Consider the following 16,146-nt stretch of genomic DNA (forward strand, 5'->3'; position numbering starts at 1 on the left):
GATATACACACTCTCCCCTACCTTGGCCCTTGCCTCTCTCCCCATAGACTGACACACACAGGAAGCTCTCTCTTTTACACATACACACACACACGCACGCACACACACACGCACACGAAACAGAGGCAACGCAAAAACTGCCAAGATGGTCTGCCCTCCAAGGTGGTCGTAAAACCTTGAAGGCCACAACGGGACCTTCCAGGCCCAGACCTGTGCAGAAGCCTGGGGTGAAAATCCTCTATCCCGAGAAGCTGGAACAGATCCGAGGGCCTTGCACATTAGGGAAGAGTTACATTCCTAGGTTACTGGGCCATTAGCAGCTCCATCATCCATTTTTCATTTGAAGGAACCTTTTTAAAGGTTGAATTCTTATCTTTGGGAGGCCTGTAAATGCAGTTCTTGTGTTTTCATTGGGTTTATTTAGCCTGGGGGATTTTAGGTCCCCCTGTTTAGGTAGTAAATTTTCCCCTTTGTGTGAATGTATGTGGTTAATATACTTAAAAATCCATCAGGCAAGGATAACAAAAATGCAGCCGCCTTTACACAGCAGTTTTTGGCAAGAATATAGTCACTCAGGATGGCTGTGTGGTGCTTATAATTGAATTGTGGTCACTAAGCCGAATGCTATCAAACTCTGGAAAAACCAAAGCCAGATCCCTCTGAGCACGCCTTTCACCACCTTCCCTCTGGCCCCTTCCCTTGCTGCCAGCTGCCCCTGCTCACCCAGCTGGCAGAGTGGGACACAGAAAGAAGCCCAAGATGAATAAACGGTAGACACTGCTACAGCCTTTAAACATGTACCAGAAAAGATGGACTCCAGGGCCTGAAAGGACAGAACTGAAGACCTGACGGCGTGAGTTGCAACGCTTGGGAGGCCGGTGAGGGCGAAGCTGCTCAAGAAAAGGAAAACAACAAAGGCCCTTGAAGACGCCCTTGGAGAGCTTCCAACTCTTGGTTGAGAACAACATTAAGCTTTGGCCCCTTGAATCAACATTATCTGACACTAGGGCAGAGATTCCGGGCTCCCCAAGGTCCGCCTCACAACGGTAACCTCGGGTGATCGATGGTCCATTAGCCGATTTTTCCGCCTGCCCCCTCTGACCCCACACACTCATCTCTCTCTGCCACCTCCCTCCCCAGCACTGGTGGCAGAGCCCAGTCACCAAGCTGGGTTCAAAAGCTGTGGGGTCTGACCACAACGAGCATGAAGCCTTCCCACTCAGCCACCGCTACTGCTGACTGCAGGAGACCCAATGACCACCACACACCCTAGTGCATCCAACTCAACCAGGTGGCCTTGGTCCCTGACAGATCTGAAACAAAAGGAGAAAACCAGCTCATTGCACAGAGTTATGGCAGGAGGAAAGAAAAAGTCCTGCCATACAACTCTCTCTAGCCTAAAGACAAAATCAAATCAAAATCAAAATACACATAAGAGGATTATTCTACTTAAAAACTACCTTTTAAAACAAATAAATAAAAATAAAAACTACCTTCTTCATTAGGCTAAGGGATAGCTCAATATTTCCTATCCTTCCCAGACACTGCACTCATTCAACAAATATTCTAAATGGGCACTCAAATGTAACAATAGTACCTAGGCTCTTTGGGTGCATAAGCCCATCCCATATGCCATGTAAAGGATAGAAAAAGCACTTTGGACTCAACCAACATCCTAGAGCAAATTCTGCAAAAAATGTGCTCCCAGAGCTAAGGAGCCTAGGAGCAGGTGAGCTCAGGGCCTAGAAATTCATCAAGATGGAAACTATAGGCAGTCCAGCACAAATAGCTGCAAAGCAAAGGACAAACGGTCCCATAGACCTAGGACCTAAAAGAAAGCTATGTCTAAAATGCACGAGTCAGAAAAGCACACATTTCTCAAAAGGTAAACAAACAACCTACTACTCAAGAACTACTGTACTAATTCAAATTATCACTACTTCCTGCTGACCATGGTTGCGTGACTACCTCAGGTCTAACTTTCTAGAATGATGTATCTGCACGGCCATTTAAAGTTACACCTCTGTGGGAGGGAGACGCAAGAGGGAGGAGATATGGGGATATATGTATGTGTATAGCTGATTCACTTTGTTATACAGCAGAAACTAACATACCATTGTAAAGCAATTATACTCCAATAAAGACATTAACAAAATAAATAACTAAAAATAAAGTTATGCCTCTGACATCTTGCTTTAAATGGTAAGCTCCAGGAAGAGTTATTTGACTTTCTTATTATAACCACAGAGATAGCATGATATACAAGTAGGTCATAGATTACGAATGAACACAGATGAATAATTACAACTGATCAATTTTTACGCCAATAACTTAAAAATCTTCTCTTTTAAATTAAGGTAATTTAAGAAGAAATGTAGAGACCCTATTCTTCTCATATTTGAGCCAATACTTAAACTTACATATAACCAACGAGTCCCTATCAGTAACCTTTATTGACCTAAAGATTACTCATGTATCAACACATGTCAACCATCAAGTTGCCCCATGCCCTCAGGAATTTCAGAGACCTCTTTTAAGAAAAGCAGTAATGACTTCTGAAGGAGTGAACAATGGAATTTGATTTTCTACAACAGTTTTAGGGTCAATGATACAAGTCCTTACATCCTGGATTTTAACCTGCTCATGTACTGTGGGGAAGGAGGAAAGACAGGGGCCAGGGAGGCAGGGAGACTGGGATTGATATCAAATGACATCTTAGAGCAGCGCCCTTGCCAACCAAATTCTGCCTGGCTCTGACCATAGACTAGTAAGCAGCTTCAATTACACAGTATTTCCCCTTTAACATTTCCCTCCCCCCATTCATGTTTTAAACCATAATAAAACATAATTTCTTATGGTACTGCCAAAAGGGTCTTTCTGGCATTTTACTGCTAAAGTCCTATCCTTCCACCTACACTCCTCGACCTCCCTCACCCCTCCGCTACTGAAAAAATCACAACTGAAAGAAAAGAGAAAAGAAAATGGGAAAGTATGAAACCTGTGAACACACATAAGGGGGAAAACACTCCTTGCCCTGCTTTCTCCTAAAAAGTGAGGAAAGACAACCAAAATGAAGGGCAAAAGGAGCCTGTGTGTGTATGTGTGTGGGTGTGTGTGTGCGTGTGTGTGTGTAATCTGTATGGTACAAGAGGAAGCCATATAAGATCTCTCAGTGCCCTAATGTCATGCTTAATAAACAAAGCTCACAGTCAATGACATTACCCAGGAAATACCATGTCCCGTACTGTTCAGTGTTTGTTTCAAAGCTCTAAGTCTGGAGAAAAACAAAGGAAGCCAGAGGGAGGAAGAGAAATTCAGTTTAACTGTACTGCTGTGAGCTCTAAAAGCAAGCCAAATCCCAAGTCTGCCTCTTTTATTTTGTTAGGAGAAAATCTTTTCAAGTATGCACATGATAAAAAAAAAATCTATGGGCACTGGTCTTCCTTTGGGTAAGTCAGTGGTCTTTATCATTTCGTTTTGACAAAGAAGAAAGCATAAAACCACTTCCCTTCCAATGCATCATACCTCCAGAGTTTGGTCCCATAACTAACGCAGAGTTGTGTACTTCATTAAAACTCAGAGACCCACCTGGTTTAAGGTTTTACAGATCCATTAGGCAGCAGTTGAAATATGGTACAATTTTCTCATATGGCAGGCAGTCTGCTATTATGGATTGGGTCCTCCTGGCAATGAGTGTGCTAGACGAATTTGCACTTTCCAGTCCCTGGAAGGCCTCACATGCCCCCAGCACATGTATGTACACAATGTTTCGCTCCCACTCAGAGGACATACTATGTATGTCTTTCTTTCTTCTTCTCCTCTCTTCTCTTTTCTCTTTCTTCTTTCTTCTCTTCTCTTCTTCTCTTTCTTCTCCCTATTTCCCCTTACATTCAGTCACGTGGTCCCACTTTTTACACATTTCTGGAGTAGTTTTATCCTCCAGCTCCAATACATATACATTTTGGGTATTTTTTGACCACCTTCACTCATGTGCTCCCCTCCCCTCCCCAACCCCTACCCTCACCTCTGGCCACCACCAGTCCGTTCTCTGTATCTGTGGGTTAGTGTTTTAAGTCTATCCATGTTGTTACAAAAGACAGGATTTCCTTCTTTGTTATGGCTGAATAATACTCCATGGTACAGTCGACTCTGAAACAACGTGGGAGTTGGGGGCATTGACCCTCTATGCAGTCAGAAATCTGCTATAACTTTTAGTTGGCCCTCTGTATCCATGGTTCCTTCATACCCAAGGTTCTGCATCCGTGGATTCAACCACCTGTGGATCATGTAGTACAGTAGTATTTACTATAGAAAAAAATCTGTGTATGAGTGGACCCATGCGGTTCAAACCCATGTTGTTCAGAACTCAACTGTGTATGTGTATATATATATATATATATATATATATATATATATATATATATGTATATATATGTATATATATATACATGCCACATCTTCTTTATCCATTCATCTGTTGATGGACAATTAGGTTGTTTCCATGTCTTGGCTATTGTAAATAATGCTGCAATGAATATGGGGGTACGTATATCTTTCCAAAGTTCACATTTTAAATACTAGTTAAAGGGTTGCCATTCACCTAGAATCTCTCTGAAATGAGTCCTGCAAAATAATTGGAAAATCACAACTTTTATATTTGCCTCTAAAGCCTAACTATAGCAACCACAATCTAGTTTTTCAAAGGGATCATTGTATTTGTCAGCAGATAAATCTCTAATTTATTTCTGACGACCTTATATGCGTAACGTAAGATGGTATTCCTGAGACAATTAAAAAGAAAAAAGAAAAAAGCATGTACAGACAAGGAAAAGCCATGCTGCATCTAACAAAGTTGGCAAAGGCTTAACAGGAGCCAGTTCTGATTAGGAACATTTACATTAGTAATCAAGAAGCAGAGGGCAAATGAATATGAGCCATTTCTGCTTGCTGAGGATTCTTTCCCGGGGTTAGTGGCTGTTCTCATACCAAAGCTGGGCAGGGACACCAAAGGTATCTGCCAGGAAAGCCACACAAAGGTGTGCGATTCGAATCAAGACGACATGGGAGTAACTCATTGGGTGATTATTCACACTCTTAGCAGGGCAACAATGAAATTAATATGTGAATATTTTTAAGTCAAAGGAATATGTCTACCCGCAGGCATAGGATAATTCGAAGAAGAACGTCAATATCTCAAATTAAGCAGAACAATCCTGCTTCATGAGATAAATTATCTTTCAGAGGTATTACATGGACATTTTAATCTTATAAAACATAAACAGTGGTGCTTGCTATCAAAATATTGTCCCCAAATATTGTCATTTCCTCTGTCTTGAAGACAAGATTAAAGGACAAGCAAAGAGATGGCAGTAATGATTTTCAAATTGTATTCTAATCACTATTTTTTAAAAATCAACTTTATTGAGATATAAATTACATATGATAAAATTTACCCATTTCATGTGGAAAGTCACTGAGTATTGGCAAGTGTCTACACCTGTGTCACCACCAACATAATCAAGACATAAGACAGTTTTGTCACCCAAAAATTTCTCTCATGTCCTTTTGCTGCCAGTCCCCTCCTGGGCCACCACTGACATGCTCTCTGTTCCTACAGGGCATTTTGCCTATTCTAGCATTTCGTGGAAGTGAATCATAACGAATGCATTCTTTTGTGTCTGGCACCTCTAATCTTGATTTGCCAAACCTACCATTTTTCTCAAAGTCCTGTGCCCCTCACTCCTGCATCTCATGGTCAGGAAATCAGCTTCAACTCTGATAACCAGACCAGGGATGGACAAGTGCCATTTTTGAGAATGTCACTAGAATAGCAGGAAACAAGGAGTGGGAAGTTGCAAAGGTCAACTCCAGTTCATTTCCTTTTGGGGTATTAATTTTAGCACATTGTTTGGGTTTCCCCAAGAAGATATTTTTGGAATAAGGGGATTCCAAGCATGAAGCCTAAAAATAGAAAAGAAGAAGACCTTTTCCATACTCTTTCTCACACACACCTTAACGTGTTACGTCTTTGACCAAACAGATGCAAGATAAATGCTTGATGATGACATCAGAGAGAGAAGAAAGAGATGGGTTTTCTCGCAATATCTAGAAGAATTTGGGAAAATACTAAAGTACAAAGCAATTATGGATTGCTTATTTCTGAACCTACTGATATTCTTCTCACCTAGAGTAGAATTTTCCTGGGTTTATAAATTAGAAGTTTTCACTTACCACCACTTAACACCAAACACAAATACTTTCTTCTTCTTGTTAGGACCAAGCAAGGATACTTTTGGTTGTGTGAGACATCCAGTTGTCTATGGACCTGATACGCTCTATAAAAGCCATCCCAGTGTCAGAAGAATACTAATTATCAAAATTATTAGGCTATTCTGTTTCCTGATGTCCTCTAAGACCTTCCTGTGTGACTCAACTTTTTTTTCAAATAAGAAAAGGCATAAATTGTTCTGTGTCCTAAGTCTTTATGTAAACATCAGCTCCTGGGTTCTATTTGTCCTCAAGCTGCTGTCACATAATGATTGGAAGAGAAAATATTAATTCTTCCAGGGCTCTGGGGTATAACGCAAGCAATAAATCAACTTACATAATTTTTTTTGAAATAAAGCAAAGGGATAAATTAGTTAAAATGATTTATTTAAGAGTAGTGTTTGTCATTAAGAACCTTTCTACTTCAACTGAAACAATTTTGATCCCAATGATAAGATGATTTTAATCTATGGTATTGTAATAGATGAAAAAAACTAAGGCAAAAACAGGAGACAACTAAGATGTTGTATACTGAGAAGAATTACAGAGAGGGCTGTGCTCATTACTATTTTATTATTTTATTACTTATTTAATATTTATTATTTTATCATTTAGTGAGAAATTATGTTGGATTCTTGCCCTAGACAGAGCAATACTTCCTTCATCAGACAGATTATCTGACCAGTGAGAAGGTTAATCAAACCACTAAAGAGGGGCTTCCCTGGTGCCACAGTGGTTGGGAGTCCGCCTGCCGGTGCAGGGGACGCGGGTTCGAGCCCTGGTCCGGGAGGATCCCACATGCCGCGGAGCAGCGAAGCCCATGCGCCACAACTACTGAGCCTGCGCTCTGGAGCCCGTGCTCTGCAACAGAGGGAGCCACCGCAGTGGGAGGCCTGTGCACCGCGGGTGGGGGGGTGGCCCCTGCTTGCCACACTGCTTCGTGTGCAGCAGCGAGGACCCAACACAGCCAAGGATAAAAAAATAAATAAATTTATTTAAAAAAAAAAACCACTAAAGAGAAGGTTAATCAAACCACTAAAATAGAATGAATATTCAAAAGAAAAAAGTTTTAATTCTTCTGAATAGTAAGTCAACATCAGGCACTACTTAGTAGGCAGTCTTGTCTTACATTATCTAGTTCTATAGGGAAAAAAAGGGTTTATAAACTCTGTTAACCATATATTCAAAAGATCAATGGCCATTAAAATGATCCTTTCACTGACATTTCTCAAGGTCAGTCTCTCACCCATGTGAGCCTCTGATGGCAGAAAATAAACCCAGATCTCACCATAAACATAGATTCTTTCCAATATCTAAAGCCAATGTAAAGGAGAAATAGAATTTGTCATATTTCTTTGGTATCAAGGGTGTGTGTAGAGGCAGTGGGTTCCAGGGAAAAGAGCACCAAAATAAAAATTTTATAACTCGTCTTTGATTCCCCGCTTCCTGTAGTGGGGACCTTGAATAAGTCATGGCCCTTCTAGTCTCCTTTGGTCCTTATTTGTTTAAAAAAAAAATGTAGTTGGAAATTGTCCTACATTCCTGCTCTACCTGGAGTGAGATAACAAAAAATGCATGTGATCTGGTTTGAAAACTTTTTAAGTGTCACACAAATGCAGAGGATTACCACTCTTTTATGCATACCATCTCTCTAAATACTGTATGCTACACGTATTCCTATGTAAGCACTACCTTAAAATTTATGAAACAATCCAGCTCTGGCCACAGATCTCCTGAGAACACATTCCTTCTTACATCAACAATGCACATTTACAAATTACCTAAAGACCCCTTAAATCTACAGCAAAATCTTCCACACTCTGTTTTCTAAACTAAAAGCACAACTGGCTGTAACTTATCAGCTAACTCACTGACTAACCAACTAACTAAAACATAGGGGCAGAAAGCAGCATGTTCAGTAAGCTTACCAGGTTTAAATTGGAATGGAAAAAAAAAAATACAAATTCAAACTATGGGCAGAAAAGGGCCCAGACAAATCAGTTATTATTCCTCAAAAACATCACACTCCTTGGAAGATCTACAAGCTAAATACAAACTCCCACAGCAGGATGTCACACACATTCGGACTGTAGGCACTGTTCAGTGGTGGCCATAGGCAACAAAGACCTTCTTTGAGACAACTTCCACCTGGTCGGGGCACCCCAGTTCTGAACAGTCTACTGCAGCCAAATGCCTCTCCTCCCTGTTTTGCCATCTGGTTGAGATAGAAAGGTTACAGGGATAGTGATAAGGGAGCTGGTACTACATGGAACAAGGATTCAGATCAGTGACTGCCCAATTCCTCTTTCAATGTGATCAGAAGACCTCAACAGATAGGCTGTGATCAAAACAAAACATTTGGGGTCGTACTGGCTAAGTTCTTAAAGGCTGTGGACAAGTCATTCTTCATGTTTTTTAGAGTTCACCTAATTGCACATAAAGGTTTCTGTCATTGAATCTTCATCTGGTAGCCGTGGAATCCAGTGAATTTATGAATTTTGGGGTAGTACGCAGTTGTTGACCCTAAGATGCTCACATTCAAAAAGTAGTCAGTCGGTCGGTTTTTTCAGTGATTATCATGGGTGCCTGAAAGGGGAGAACCTTATCTTGTCAGGGTAGGATTGTGGAAATCAACTAACTTAAAATCAAATTAGAAATTAAACATATCTTTGATTTTTCAATCTGGGGGGGGAGGAATAATTATAGATTCACAAAAGGTTGCATAAAGTTGCACAGGGAGGTCCTTCGTACTCTTCACTCAGTTTCCCCCAAAGGTAACATCTTTCATAGTTATAATACAACATCAAATCAAGAAACTGCCACTGGTACAATCCACAGAGTTTATTTCATCAGTTTTATAGGCACTCATTGTGTGTATGTGTTTAGTTCTCTAAAATTTAACATATATGTAGATTTGTGTGGTCACCACCACAATCAAGAGACAGACTATTCCATCACCAGGATTACTCACAATACCTCTTTATAGCCCCTTCCAGCCCCTCCACCAACCCTAACTCTTGGCAACCACTAATAGGCTCTCCATCTCCATAATTTTGTCATATCAAGAATGTTACATTAATGGAAACATATAGTATGTAATCTTTTGAGGTTAGCTTTTTCCATTAACTGTAATTCCCCTGAGATCCACCCAAGTTATTGCATGTGTCAATAGTTTGTTACTTTTTATTGCTGAGTAATATTCCATGGTATGGATGTACCAGTGTTTGGTTAACCGTTCCCCCATTGAAGGACATTTGGAAACAGGTTCTTATTTTAAAATAGTCCAAATTTGTGAATTCTGACACAGATCAGATTAGTTGTATAAAGAGAAAAGATCTGTCCTGACTGGATGAAAATATGCTATAGAATAATCTATTCACAAATTGATTACACATGAATATTATACATTCACTTTATGGCTTTTACCTTTTGGTGACCATAAGAAGTTCTCAATAATGTGTCCCAATTTTATGGTGCTTAAAAAAGCCTCTAGCAAAAACTTTCTGCCCAAACGTACCTTTTTTGTCCTAGATCTTTACAGTAATGCTTCAATGGCCTCTACAGCAAACAGAATTTTAAGAGATATCTATTTTTTCCAGACTGAAGAATTGAATTAACAATCTCCAAGATTTCTGAGTGGCTTTGATCTGTCTTGCTTAACTTTTCAGCCATTTCATGTACTGAAATATTCCCAATGCAACTAGAAGTTCCAAGTGTAGAGCTCTCTTTCCTATTCTGTCACTTAAAGCTCTTAAGACCCCATCCATAATTTAAGCAAACACATGATGAGCACTTTCCATGGGCCCAGTGCTCGTGGGCTGGCTCCTCTATACATTACAAATGGGCTCTATTATTATTTCCATTTCACAGATGAGAAAACCGAGGCTCAGAGGGGTTGAGGTACATTTCTCCCGGTCACACATTTAGCAAACGGAGTTCTCAGGTTTCAAACCTAGGGGTCTAGTTCTAGCACCTGTGTCTTTAATGCTGTGCCCCCCACTACTTTCCCACCTTCAAAGACTGCATCCTTGCTTGTCCAGTTTGCCTAACACCCTTTTCATTTCCCCACTCCTCCTATATTTGTTTCACATAGTTCCTACTTTTGTGTTTTTTTCTTGTTGTTATCTTCTATGTCTCTAGAACAATTCCTATTTTACCCAACCCTCCATACACTAAAATAGACAGTGTCTACTAAAGTTTATTATGTAGACCAGGCATCAACTCCCCTCCCCCCAACAATAGGGATAAAAGAAGGTCTAAGGATCCCCCAAGATAAAGACCAACATGGCGATTATTTGAAGGGAGATAACCCATTCTTGGGAATGTTACATGTTCCTTTCCTTTGCTTGTTTGATTCTCTCATTTTGGTTGTATATACCCAACCAGAAGGTAGACGCAGAAAAGGGAAAGAACACGAAACTCGTGTTGGTTGAAATGACCCTTTACAGAAGCTCTAGCAGGGTGGGGTGGGATAGGGGAGGCAAAGAGGCTGTTATAACTCTTAGCTGAAATGTGTTAACTTGGGTTGAGCTGTTTATTTATCTGTGTGGTTTCTGAGTCCCACAACTCCTCTAGAGGAGAACACATACTTAAAAACCCTAGAATATGTATTCATAGTATTTTTTGGATAACTCCCATTCCTGTCCCTCACACCTTTGGCTTTTATACAACAGGGGCAGTGCCAGTGGTACAATTCTTTCACATTTTACCCATCATTTGTAGTAGAATAGGAATAATCTGAAAAATTTGCCTTTGCCTCACACCAAATCTTAAAAGCAAACAAAATCTTCGGAGGACTGTCTAGCCTGCAAAATGTTTCTCTCACATAAATTGTGTACTAGCTAACTCCTTCTCTTCTCCATCTCCTTCTTACCATCCTTGCTTCTCATGTCATTAAATTAAACAACCACAGGCATTTGCCTGCTACAGTGAGTTTTATCACAAAAGGGATTCTCGGGAAAACCATGCTAAAGAACTCTGCGTATATGAAATTACTCCTAAGGCCCGCTGTCTGATCATCATGCAGCTGCTCTGATTAATGCTTGGCTGGGCACGCCGAGGAAATGGACAGAGAGTGTCTGCACTGCCCCTCTACTCCCTGTTCAGCAACTCCTGGATTCAAATAGCATTTTCTTTCCAAACCACCAAGGCACATTAGGGAACTCAGGGAGAGGTGGGTGTTAAGGAAGGGAGGATACAAGGCAGGTCTAGGGATCCAGGGATGTAAAGGCCGGGGTATGGAACTGGAGGTGGGGAGAGAGGCTTGGGAAGAGGCAGGAGTCACTACAATGTGCTACGTCCCTACAGCCCTCCCTAAGCCTCCGCTCCCACACACCACCTCCTACCAGACACACCTCGCTCCCCACCCTCTCAACATGGCATGGCTCCTTTTAATAACTCCATTCATCCCCCTTGAACTTCACGAGAAGCAGAAATCAAATCACAGACGGCATTTCTATCGAGGCAGGCACATCACAAAAGGATGGACAATGGGTATCTCAAAGATCATCACGGAACAATTCTCACATCCAGGCATTGACTAAATATTCCTGACCTGTTAGACGGCTTACAAGGACAATACGATGATCAAAGAATGAAGTCTTAGCTAACACAATCAACAAAAACTGGGCCTGCCCTGGAACTTTAAGAACCAAAGTTCCTTAGTTGTAAGATAGAAATCGATTTTAGAATTTTACTAATTGGCAATAGTACAGAGCTGGGGACATCTGTCATTATACACTTAGGGACACATCACTGACAGAGGCTGTGCTGTGAAATGGGGTATCAATCTTGGCTGGATGAAGTATCTGTGAAAGACCTTCTAACACATCCCCCCCAAGTACAGTCTCATGTTAATAACAGACCAAAATGGTTGCAAATATCATCTTCTAAAATTATTTTTATATTTCCAGACATTCTCATGGATTCAGTTTTAATTAGTAGGAAAGAAAAAACCCCAAGAAAACATAGTTATGGGCTTATTTCCACATCTTTTATAATTAGTATTATTTGAGGAAGAAAATTCCAAATACAATCTGAGCTAATACACCATATTTGTTACAATCCTTCCCTCTCTCTCTCATCTTTCCTGTATATACTTCAAATGAACTTAAAATGAAACTTTCAGACAGAAACTTAAGCTATAGCAATTAGTTCAAAGCTGAAGCTTCGATCACCTCCTACAGATCAAATTGCCAACACAATTTGAAGAAAAGGGAATGTTTCTAATCTCTTGTAATTTAATGTACAAAAAACAACCATCTTTATCTTACAGAAAATTCTCTTCGAAATCTGTCAACAAAATAGGAGAAAGGTTGGGGCTGTGTATGAGAACACACTGTCAAAAGCTATGAGTCTTATTTTGCCTTTTCTATGTCACTTCAGATACTCAAAAAAAGTGAGTTTCCCCTCACTTATCAAAAAAAAATGAAACTTCTTTCCACTAAAATATACCATAGAGCATAAAAATAATCCCACCCTACTTTAAATCAAGATCCGCTTTAAACTCTGTAGGGAAAACTCCCCGGTTGTACCTACGTTGAGCTTTTTCACACTATCAGGTCACTGTACAGAATGTAAATTGAGCAAGGCCAATTTAACAGAGGGAGCAGGATTCAGATAAAGTAATGATGGATAGAGTGAGGTAAAGAAGGAGTGTGGCCCTCAAGATGCTCAATCACTAGTTCTGGGTGAGGGGTGAGTGATATTACACTGGCTTAATGGACTTGCCAGTGCTAATTAACCTGGGACACAAAGAATGGCCAAATGCATCATGAGAAGTTGTTACAATTCTTAAGTCTAATGATCAGAGGAATAATTCACAGACCAAGTGTCTGATGATGCTTCAGGGTAGCTTTAAAACATTCCACCACACACAAAAGATCCTTCTAGCCCTCCGAATGGTTACCCATTTTCACACACCTTCTCTTACATGAGATAACTCATTGAAGTGCCAAGTTCATAAATAAATAAATCTTAGTTTTAGCTCCCTTTCCTGCCTTTTCTTTCAGAGGAAAATCAACATCAGTTTGCCAAAGAAGTATAATTCTAGGTCCATTTTCCCACTTTCTTAGAACTCAAATGTAGTGAACAAGTATTGTCTCTTTTCCCTCTGATGGAAGGCAGTCCAATGAGGCATCCTGTTCTTTACTCCCTGTTTTGCTCTCCCAGGCCTTGGAGACCATCCTTCCTCCCACATAGGCTGGGAATCCTTGCCAAGTAGGCTCTTCAGGGTCCCAAAGTCAGGAGAACGAGGAGGGTCTAGAGTTGAGGTAGGGGTTGATGTGGTCCTAGGATGGGAATGAGGACAGGTTATTTACTCCCTTTAATCTGGTCCAACACCAAATTAAAAGAGACATCCAAACCTAAGTTGGATCCAGCCAAAAATTATTTGCATGAAATATGACTTGCATCTAGGCCAGACTCTTGAGGTCCACTGTTTAACTTTCCTGATCTGGAATCACATCTCTCTAAACATTCCCAAGGGTACTGTTATCACATTTTATTGGTGGAGAGTACACTGGAAAGTACGTATTATTCAGCATCCCCAGTGGACATCTGAAAACCCTTGTGGTACAGTAAGCAGGACCAAGAGATGAGCTTTCCACTTACAAAGAGGTATGCTCTTCTGTATTGCTCCTGAAAGAACATCTGCTCCTGGTGGCCAAATGTCTACACTTCATCAGAAAGCAATAACAGAGGATCAAAATGGAAGGCCTCATGCAACCCATACTTATCCAACCCTTGGGTTCCAGATTGTCCTGTCAACAGGCATTTTGTAGCTGGGAAAGGAAAAGAGCTGCACTGCTTATCCTGCCAAGGAGATAATGGATCCAGTAATTTCTGAGTTTGCCTCAGGAAAGTTTAACTATCCATTAACCACATTCTTGAGTTCAGGCTAGAACATCACACATTTTGGGTTTCATACTAAATTATGGGCTTGGTCCCAGTGCAAATTTAAGCACCGGGTGTGTTGGGAACAGCATCATACGGCACTATCCTAGCTCCAAGGCTCACAAGTCATTAAGCAAACTGGGATCCTTTTCACTACTGAAAATCACTATCACATGCTAATAACAATAGCAACAATAATAATAGCGAATACTTTTGTGTCCTTAAAGTGAACACAATGCTAAATACTCTATGTATGCATTATCTGATGCATACATTTATTTCTGATGACAGCTATGTGAGTTGATTGCTAACATCCACACTTTAGGGATGAGGTAACCAAGGTGGGGAGAAGGTAAGCATGTCCAAGGTCACAGAGCTGTTAACTGGTCGGCCCAGGACTTGGACCCAGGTCTATCTAGCTACAAGTTTATGCTCTTAACCCATTCAAAAGCCGTCACATATGGCAAAAAAAAAAAAAAAAAACGTGTTTTATTTGGATAGAAAAATAGGAAAAGAAAATTCTAGTGCATCCTCCTTTCAATAGTTTAATATGAACTGTTCAAAGTGAGCAACTGAGGTGCTTCTAAGCATCTGTGTTTCACTTCTCTTGGATCCCAGAGTGCTGCTGTGGAAATCAGTTGCAGTGCAGATCATACTTTTCTTCTAATATATGCAATGCAAGAAATTCAGTTCTGATATACTCAGCGTAGTTGGCTCCTTTTTGCCCCTTGGGAAGAGTAAAATTTCAGTTTGTTTTATTTAAAGCATCTCTAACCTTGAAGTGACCACCTTTATCCTGGTCCCCCACTGGACTGGTTGCCCAGATATTTAGTAAAAGCAATTCTAGGGAGTTCTCACTCATCATGTCTGATTTGGGGGAATATTCACTCATCATAGCTATGGAGCTGCCACATACCCCAAAGTCTCATAAAAATTGCACCATATCGCCTCTGAGAAGAATCTTCCAGTCAGAAAGGTGGCCCCTTTGGGAGAAGTCAGGGAAATCCCCAACATTTAGGTCCACTGGGTGGAGGGGGTTGAATGACGTGATTTAGGAGGTCTTGGCCTAAAGCGCTGTGGTAGGCATGATGAAAGTGAGGCCAAGGATCAGATTTCCCAAGGAACCCAGAACACCATACCAGAGGTAGGTGTATGATATCCATCTGCTGAACTTGTGACGCCAGAGAACTTCAACTGGAGTAACATGAAAACTGGCCTGGCCCCTCCAATTTCAAAAGCATCAGTCCTATCCCCTTTGCTTTGATGGTGTGCAAAATGGGTCTGAAATGTGATCTCTCAATTATTCCCAAGGTTGCTGCTGCCAAAAGAAAGAGCCATAAGCCAGACCCTTTTGCACGTTCAATCTTCATCACCAGCTTTGAAATTAAGACCATGTTGGTGGGAAGGGTTGAGAAGTAGAAAGAGGAGGCCTCTTTTTGTCCAGCCTTTGGCTGAAGTTAAAAGTGATTTATCGTTTTTTGCACAGCTGGGTGCTTGCTGTATAAAATGGAAGACATACATAGAACCCACCAAAGAAAGTGCGCATACCGTGGGACTTGAGGTAGAAGTAGAAAGAAATGTTGAACTATTAAAACTATTTCAAATTAGACAATTGATTGGCTGTGTGTATATATATATATATATATATATATATATATATATACACACACACATATATATATACACACATATATATATACACACACACATATATATGTGTGTATATATACAACATATATATATGTGTGTGTATATATATATATATATATATATATATATATATATATATATATCGCCATCACTATTCTTAAAGTTTGAGACTTTAAGAACTGAAAGTCTTTCAACTTTCAAAATTTCTCAGAAAAATCTTCCCTGACCTTCCTAACGAAGTCAAGCTCTTCTACTAGATGTTTTCATAGCAATGTGCATTTGTACTTTAAAGGGTTACAATTTATAGGTATTTGTATAAAGCTTTAATTAATGTCC

General features: G+C 40.4%; 1 protein-coding gene across 7 annotated transcripts in view; it reads right to left on the bottom strand.

The window, feature by feature from the left end:
* Positions 1-16,146, bottom strand: part of CREB5 (cAMP responsive element binding protein 5) — a 408,270-nt gene that overhangs the window by 208,245 nt on the left and 183,879 nt on the right. The window lies entirely within an intron of this gene.

Source organism: Balaenoptera acutorostrata, chromosome 7, assembly GCF_949987535.1.
Source record: "Balaenoptera acutorostrata chromosome 7, mBalAcu1.1, whole genome shotgun sequence".
Classification (NCBI taxonomy): Eukaryota; Metazoa; Chordata; class Mammalia; order Artiodactyla; family Balaenopteridae; genus Balaenoptera; species Balaenoptera acutorostrata.